This window comes from Bison bison, unplaced genomic scaffold (genome assembly GCF_000754665.1).
Source record: "Bison bison bison isolate TAMUID 2011002044 unplaced genomic scaffold, Bison_UMD1.0 scf7180017864314, whole genome shotgun sequence".
NCBI lineage: Eukaryota > Metazoa > Chordata > Mammalia > Artiodactyla > Bovidae > Bison > Bison bison.
The window spans coordinates 714,133-723,346 of record NW_011494886.1 but is presented as its reverse complement, the minus strand read 5'-3'; the positions used below and the strand labels follow the sequence as shown (position 1 = coordinate 723,346).

The 9,214-nt window shown below is 40.1% G+C and overlaps 1 pseudogene; it reads left to right on the top strand.

The window, feature by feature from the left end:
- The first annotated feature begins 275 nt into the window (after window positions 1-275).
- LOC104997840 overlaps window positions 276-9,214 on the top strand; it is a 58,816-nt pseudogene continuing 49,877 nt past the window's right edge.

Sequence of the window (9,214 nt, the reverse complement as noted above, 5' to 3'; positions counted from 1 at the left end):
CGCAGGCTCAGTGCCCCACCCCAAGCCACCTCCCACCCCTGCTCTCATCTCTGCAAAGCACTGGGTGCAGGATGGAGAAAGGTGAGGCATGGGTGGCTGCCCTCTACTGACCACCTAGGCACCTGAGGCTGGTCACCCCGATGCCCCAACTTGGCCACAGAACGTTGCCCGACCTGGAGCCACGCGGCCATCCAGAAGTCCTAACAAGCATGGCCTGACTGACGGGCACACTGGTTCCCTAGTCCCAGGAAAGCAGCTCCTTCCCAAACTCGACCATGGCTCCTGTTGAGGAGGTGGTCAAGCAGCTGGCTTCAGCAGGCCCTTGGGGCCCAGGAGGTGAGTGTGTGAGCGATCTAGGCTTTGAGGCCTGAGCTTCACCTGAATGGCAATGATGATCAGTATTTGATGCTGCAGGTCTGCGGGATCCATGCCTAGGGCAGCGTCAAGTGAGTCTCAGTGGGACAGGCTCCCTGGACAGGGCCTTCAGAAACCTGTCTCTGTCTCCTGATTTTCTGGAATCAGGCTCTAGATCCCACTACTAATCAGTGCATGCAACACTGAGAGATTAATCTTCTTGAAATACTACTTTTATCATTGCATGCTTGTGCTCAAAATAATGAATAGTTTTCTATTACCACCCTACTAAGCATCAAATGTTAATTCATTTGCTTCTCCTAGGGCAGAATTTGCAAACTTTAATACCCACCCAGAATATATGTCTTACTGAAAAGAAAGTTGCTAAACCATGGCTTACTCAGACTGCTGCCATGTGGGAAGGTAGACTCGATGAGGCCAGACAGAGCTTTCGATATCTCAAGAGAAAGGAAGTTTAGATTCTAAATGTGGGTAACTAAATAACTTTTTTCTTTGTGACTTTGTTTTGTTAATTATGTCAAAACTATATTTCAAAGTCAAAACAATAAGTTATATTCACAGAAGTCTTGCTCTCATTTCTATCCCTATCACCTTGTTTTGTACCTCCCCTTTTAAGTAACTGCTTTAGCTAGTTTTTGGTTTATCTTTCCATCATTTCTTTTTGAAAATATAAACAATATACATATGTACTCATATTTCTTTCAATTTCTTACACAAACAATAGCATACAATAAACACCTATCTGCCCTTGTTTTTTCACTTAACACAGTTTGGATCCATATCATAATACAGGTATTTTCCTCAATTCTTTAGGTGGCTTAGATGGTAAAGCGTCTGTCTACAATGTGAGAGACCTGGGTTCGATCCCTGGGTTGGGAAGATCCACTGGAGAAGGAAATGGCAACCCACTCCAGTACTCTTGCCTTGAAAATCCCATGGACTGAGGAGCTTGGTGCAGGCTACTATCCATGGGGTCGCAAAGAGTTAGGCACAACTGAGCAACTTCACTTCACTTCACTTCAGGATAACATTGGTATATTCTATGATTTTTCCCAGGACTGACAAACTATAGTCTGAGAGCCAAATCTACCCTGCCATCTGTTTTTATATGGACTTCAAGCCTAGAATGACTTTTATGTTTTTAAGTGGCTGAGAACAAAAGAAGAATATTTTGTAGCACAAAAGTTATACAAAGTCAAATTTCAGTGACTACAAATAAAGTTTTATTGAAACACAGATACACTCATTTATTGTCTATAGCTGCTTTTGTACTATGATGGCAGATTTGAGTATTGCTGCAGAGACTCTATGCCCATGAAGCCCAAATTATTAACTATTTGGCCAAATAGAAAATATTTGGGCTTTCCTGGTGGCTCAGGTGGTAAAGAATCCACCTGCCAATGCAAGAGACCTGCCAATGCAGGTTCAATCTCTGATTTGGGAAGATCCTGCATGCTGCAGAGCAACTAAGCCTGAGTACCCTAACTATTGAGTTTGAGTCTGTGCTCTAGAGCCCGGAAACCACAATTGAGCCGACACGTTGCCACTACTGAAGCCCGTGAGTTCTAGAGCCCATGCTCTGCAACAAGAGAAGCCGCACAGTGAGAAGTATGCGCACTCGAACAAAAAGTAGCCCCTGCTTGCCACAACTAGAGAAGCTTGAGCAGCAAAGGCCCGGCACAGTCAAAAATAAATAAATAAATATTTTTTAAAAAGAAGAAAATGTTTGCCAACACTTCTTTACGCAGCCACTCTACTTTAATAGAAGTTTGTTTTTTCCAGCTTACTGCTATTGTAAAACAAAGTATAGCCTTGGACACCAGTCATTTTGAATTTTTACCAGTAAATCTTTACAACAGATACCTAGAATTGGAATTTATGTGTCACAGGATAAATACATATGTAACTGCATTAGAATTTGTCAAATTTCTCTCTGTGAGGATTGTGTGATTTCTTTTTTGCTTTCTTACTAACCATGTATGAAGGTAACTGTTCAGCCATGTTCTCACTAACAGAGCATATTGTCAAATATTAATTTAATTAATTAAATTAATTCTAATACATTTTAATACACTGGAAGATTCCAACAAAGTATGTCTAAACCCAAGTTGCAGCTGGGGATCCACCTTTTCAGGTCTGCAAAGTATTATTAGCCAAGTAGTACTGTGTGGGTAACAGTGTCTGGCCCTGGGGTGCAAATAGAGACTGAAAGTCATCCTTGTTTACCTAAGTCTGTGCCCTTCATGCTTGCTTTAACCTGACTGGTTCTGCCAGGGTGAGTCTCCATTTTCTAATTTACTCACTAGAAGGAACTTTTTGCAATTTATTGATATAGGGGCTGGGTAAGGGCAGCAGCCTCAGTGGAAGCAGAAAGTTGAGATGGAAACTTGCTGTAGTAAGGCTAGGAGAGAGAGTGGGGAAGATGGTTATAAGAACCTGCAAGAATAAAGTAAAATAATTAGGAATTCTAGGAACAAAACTTAAAACACTAAGAAAGAAAATGTAAACATAGTGAAACTGACTGATAATACCACTACTTTTCTCTGTAGTGAACATCTATATATAGTCAAAATACTCTAAACATGATTAGATTATTTAATTAAAATTGGCATAGTTCTAGTGGGAGGAATGGAAGAGGGGTGGTGGTAGTTGTGTTGAAATAGCCAAATTCTCATTTATCATAGAATGGCATAAAACGTATGTAACAACGGTATATCAAGAATAGCAATATAAACATACTACTTATAAATACAGGAATTAGTAGTTAAAGAGAGGTTGCCTCTAGGGAACAGGACCTGGGATTGGGGAAATGTAGAGAAAGAAATTGCTGATATTCCTGATAACTTTTTTGGTTCTATTTGATTTTTGTAAGCATATGCACACATTGCTTTTATGGAAATCTGATTTAAAAACTATTTTAAAATTAGGGTTCCATCAGTTCAGTCTCTCAGTCATGTCCGACTCTTTGCGACTCCATGGACTGCAGCACACCAGGCCTCCCTGTCCATCACCAACTCCCAGAGCCTACTCAAACTCATGTCCATCAAGTCAGTGATGCCATGCAACCATCTCATCCTCTGCCATCCCCTTCTTCTCCTACCTTCAATCTTTCCCAGCATCAGAATCTTTTCTAATGAGTTGGTTTTCTGCATCAGGTGGCCAAAGTACTGGAGTTTCAGCTTTAGCATCAATCCTTCCAATGAATATTCAGGACTGATTTCCTTTAGGATGGACTGGTTGGCTCTCATTGTAGTTCAAGGGACTCTCAAGAATCTTCTCCAACACCACAGTTCAAAAGCATTAGTTCCTCAGCACTAAGCTTTCTTTATAGTTCAACTCTCATATCCATACATGACTACTGGAAAAACCATAGCTTTGACTAGATGGACCTTTGTTGGTAAAGTAATGTCTGCTTTTTAATATGCTGTCTAGGTTGCTCATAATTTTTCTTCCAAAGAGCAAGTGTCTTTTAATTTCATGGCTGCAGTCACCATCTGCAATGATTTTGGAGCCCCCAAAACAAATTCGGTCACTGTTTCCATTGTTTCCCCATCTATTTGCCATGAAGTGATGGGACCAGATGCCATAATCTTAGATTCCTGAATGCTGAGTTTCAAGCCAACTTTTTCATTCTCCTCTTTTACTTTCATCAAGAGGCTCTTTTAGTTCTTCACTTTCTGTCATAAGGGTGGTGTCATCTGTGTATCTGAAGTTATTGATATTTCTCCTGGTAATCTTGATTCCAGCTTGTGCTTCATCCAGCCCAGCATTAAATGATGGAACTGAACAGACTATATTGTAATCTTTGCAGTTTACTCTGATAGATCAAGTATGAGTTCTGATTTATTAACTAGCCAATGTGGTTCTAGTCCATGTGTTCCTAATTCTTCCTCTCCTGATGGAGGTGTTTTAAAACTTAATTAACCAATGCTTATAAAGGTATTTCAGGTGCTTGGATGAAATGTTTAGTCAATGTTGAAGTTGTTTCTCCTAATGAAATATTTTAGGGTACATTTTGCTATGACTTTTATTTGACATCAAATGACAAGGAAATACTGGAAACTGAATACTAGAACTAGTACAGTCTATTATATAAATAGCATTCTATTATAGTCTGTTGTACTTTTAAAATTACAGGTATTTTTAAAAATCAGAGGAAAATTAGTATTTTTATATTTCCTAGAGGTCACCAAAACAGAGGAGTAAAATATAGACAATAAAGTTAAATCCATTTTTTAAAAGAAACTAAATGCATTCTGAAGACATAAACAAGATTGAAAAGTTGAATGAATTTAACATATGTCATTACCTGGCTTTAGAAGGTATGATATAAAAGTTTAAATAACATTTATTGAGCATCTACTATATACCAGACCTTCTGCTAGATTTTTTCAAGTACATAATCTCTTCCAATCCATCTAATCTCTATTGTGCAGATAAGAAAATAGGCTTCAGAAATGGTAAGTCACTATTTCAAAATTAGACAGGTAATATGGTAAATCTTTAGTTTATACTCATAGAATCTAGTTTTAAGTTTGTGCCTTGTTGAACATGCTATGAGCTTTTCAGATAAAGCAAGTGAAACAATAATGAGAATATAATAGTAACAGGGTAAAGTGGCAACTGTCTCTAATTGCTACCAAATTTAAAAAGATGTGAGTTGGCAAGTTGGGGCTGAAACATTCACAGTAAAATTGATTTAGTTTGGACAAAGCAGAGCTTAAAGTTCTATAATTTGAGGCAATTGAAACAGGCATTTGTTAGGTAGCAGAAATAATAACCTGAACCTCTCAATCAATGTTTCTTAAAGTGTGGTCCCTGGACTAGCAGAATCAACATCACCTGAAAATTTATTAGAACTGCAATCGTTGGGCCCCAATCCAGACCAAGACCAATGCTTCTCAAACTATAGCTGCATAGGAATCACCCGGACAGGTAGTTACAGCATGGGTCCCTGGATGCAGGGATTCTACCTCAGTTGGTCTGTGGTGAGGACTAGAAATTTGCTTTTCTAACAGACTCCTTGGGTGATACTGATGCTGCCATTCTGCAGCCACAGTTGTACTTGAGTTATAGATCACTGAATCTCACTGTATGTTACCAATTAGTTTTTTGTTAAAATAATGACGACATGAATGAACTTTTCACTAGGACAAGGAATTGAGACACGGCTAGGTTAGAGGATAGTTAGAACTGAAAAATCATGGGAGATAGGTCAAGCAGGTACCTCAAAGTTGAGAGGCTTATTAGTCAGGGTTATTCCTAGAAGGGATGAGGTCTGCTTAAGGTCATTATGTTGGGAGATAATCTGGAATTTCCCTTAGCAAGTTTGGTTGTTTCCATCCTGCATCTATTAGGTCTCAGATGTGGCAAGGGAAGGGACCTTTTTTAAAAAAATCAATGATTGAAACCAGCTTTATCCAAGAGTTCATGAATCACTGGAGAGAAGAGGGAGCAGGTGGAAATTAACTACTAATTTTCAGTGTCATATTTTTTTTCTCTAAGGCATTCTGAAACTATGGGGTTTGACCAGTACACTGATAGCACCTTCTTTTAACTTTCTTACTTTCATGTCAGCAGAAAGCAGCACTGCCTGAAGACACAGAATCGTCATCATCATCATTGATTCATGGTATAAAAATAAAATTTTAAAATAAAGATTTAAAACTTTAGAAATAAATTAAATATAAAACATATTTTGGTCTTAAAAAATTCCGTACCTTTCCACCATTTTCAATTTCCTTCCCAAATCTGGAAAGAAATGTTGAAGCTACATTTTCAGATTCAGTTGAAATATTTGTTTCAATATAAAATATATATTTTATATATATTTCAATAAATATATTTGTTTTCCAGAACAAATGATGATAAATACATTGTATAATTTTTGTCAGTGAGGGTCATATTTAACAAAATCAAACACTACCATAACAGAATTCAGAAATCCACAGAAAATTATTGTATGTTGTGGTAACAAGTACAGAACAACTTTTTCTTTTCAAAAGAGGCCAGGAGAGTCATAGAGTTATAGAATGAGGAGGAATCCTTAGAGAGCTTGAGCCCTTTGCATTCAAACTGGAGAAGGAGGAAATAAACACAGGAGAAATGATTGTTTGGTTATGCATCCTGGAGAGTAAAAGGTACACAAAAATACAAACCCCAAAGCCTCTGAATTACAGAGAAGCCTGTGGAAGAACGGACCCCACTCTCTGGGAAATACTTGTTTTTCAATTAGTAAAAGATATTAGAAATGCCTCAAATATTGGCTTTTGAATCACTGTTACTTTGGGTTTCTCCAGGCACATACTCAAGGATTCAAATTCAAGTGGTATATTTGGAAGATAATCTTAGGAAGCACCAGCGGGGAAGTGAGGAAGTGAGGCAGAGAAGGAAAGGTGGCCAAGAGTGCTTTATCAGTCAGTGGGACTTCCCTGATGGTTCAGTCATTAAGACTCTGTACTCCAACTCAGGGTATGTGGTTCCTTCCCTGGTTGGGAACGAAGATCCCACATGCCACATGGCCAAAAGGGAAAAGAAAAAAGAGCATTTTATCAAATTACCACATGATAAAAGGAACTGAATCCTGCTGGAGACCTCTGGAGCCACTGTAGAACACATATCCTCCCACCAGCTCCAACACTCATCCTTGAATTAAGGGTGGGGTGAGAAGGGTTGGGTAGACATTTGTTCTCTGGCACTGCTGCTCTGCCATGTCTGGGGGCAGAGAGAGTTCCACTGAGTCAACTATTGGATTTGCATGGTCCAAAGCAAAATGATAATGTGGAGCTCCTGGCTCAAAAATCCAGGAAAAGCCCTCTCTCCTTGTCTCTTTCTCTGCACGTGTGCATGCATGTGTGTGTATGTGAGCGAGTTTTTATGAGGGCTTGGTATTTATTTAATATATCACTCTGGTAGAGGGATACTCACAGGGCAACTGCAGATGCTCACAAGTTGTCCCATGCTCCAACCCATCCCATCACTGGGCACATGGAATGTGCTGTATGCCTGTGCTTGACCCTGATTCTCACGCAACTTGTGTCTAGCTCCTCGGCCAAAGGCGGAAAGAGGCCGAAGTCACTGGGTCAGGCCAGAGGAGAGGGGTGCATATGAGTGGAGGCTCCAACCCCCTGTACATGTTCTACTGCCCCACTGGACTTCACTTATAGAACACAAACTTACTAAGAATTTCAATAGAGCAACAGCTGAGAATTGTAATTCTCTAAGCATAAGGCCCCCATCTGAGTATAGAAAGTATAGTAAGACTGTACTGGTCATACCTCCAAGAAGCTAGCCCTGGTATGGTCAGTCAGATGAGCCCTTGGCTAAAGAGATACAGATACTGCTAGCTGGAGAGTAGAGGGGACTCTATTGGTAAAAGCCCAAGGGGATATGAGTGGGGTATCAACAGTGCATGGTACAGGCTCAAAGACTTAAACTATAGATAGTAGCTTTTCCTGAAATTAACTTAACCTTTCAAATGAGATCATAGAAAGTTCTTTAACTGCCCCTGAAGAGTTATACTACAATATATATACTCTTGTATATCTTGTGTATATAAGAGTTATACAACACTTGCAGATAATCTTCCCTTTTTGCTCACTCCCAAACAATAGGGAGCACATGTGTGAAAAGGGTAGTGTTAGTTGCTCAGTCATATCTGAGTCTTTGCAACCCCATGGACTATATATATCCTGCCAGGCTCCTCTGTCCATGGAATTCTCTAGTCAAGAATACTGTAATGGGTTCAGTTCAGTTCAGTTCAGTTGCTCAGTCATGTCCAACTCTTTCTGACACCATGAACCGCAGGACGCAGGGCCTCCCTGTCCATCACCAACTCCCAGAGTTCACCCAAACTCATGTCCATTGAGTTGGTGATGCCATCCAACCATCTCAACCTCTGTCGTCCCCTTCTCCTCCTGCCCTCAATCTTTCCCAGCGTCAGAGTCTTTTCAAATGAGTCAGCTCTTCGCATCAGGTGGACAAGTATTGGAGTTGCAGCTTCAACATCAGTCCTTTCAATGAACACCCAGGACTGATCTCCTTTTAGGATGAACTGGTTGGATCTCCTTGCAGTCCAAGGGACTCTTATGAGTATTCTTCAACACCACCTTCCAAAAGCATCAATTCTTCCGCCATCAGCTTTCTTTATAGTCCAACTCACACATCTATACATGACTACTGGAAAAACCATAGCCTTGACTAGATGGACCTTTGTGGAAAAAGTAATGTCTCTGCTTTTTACTATGCTGTCTAGGTTGGTCATAACTTTCCTTCCCAGGAGTAAGTGTCTTTCAGTTTCATGGCTGCAATCACCATCTGCAGTGATTTTGGAGCCCCCAAAAATAAAGTCAGCCACTGTTTCCACTGTTTCCCCATCTATTTGCCATGAAGTGATGGGACCAGATGCCATGGTCTTAGTTTTCTGAATGTTGAGCTTTAAGCCAACTTTTTCACTCTCCTCTTTCACCTTCATCAAGAGGCTCTTTAGTTCTTCTCCACATTCTGCCATAAAGGTCGTGTCATCTGCATATTTGAGGTTATCGATACATCTCCCAGCAATCTTGATTCCAGCTCGTGCTTCATCCAGATCAGTGTTTCTCATGATGTACTCTGCATATAAGTTAAATAAGCAGGGTGACAGTATACAGCCTTGATGTACTCCTTTTCCTTTTGGAACCAGTCTGATGTTGCATGTCCAGTTCTGACTGTTGCTTCCTGACCTGCATATAGGTTTCTCAAGAGGCAGATCAGGTGGTCTGGTATTCCCATTTCCTTCAGAATTTTCCACAGTTTATTGTGATCCACAGAGTCAAAGGCTTTGGCATCGTCAATAAAGCAG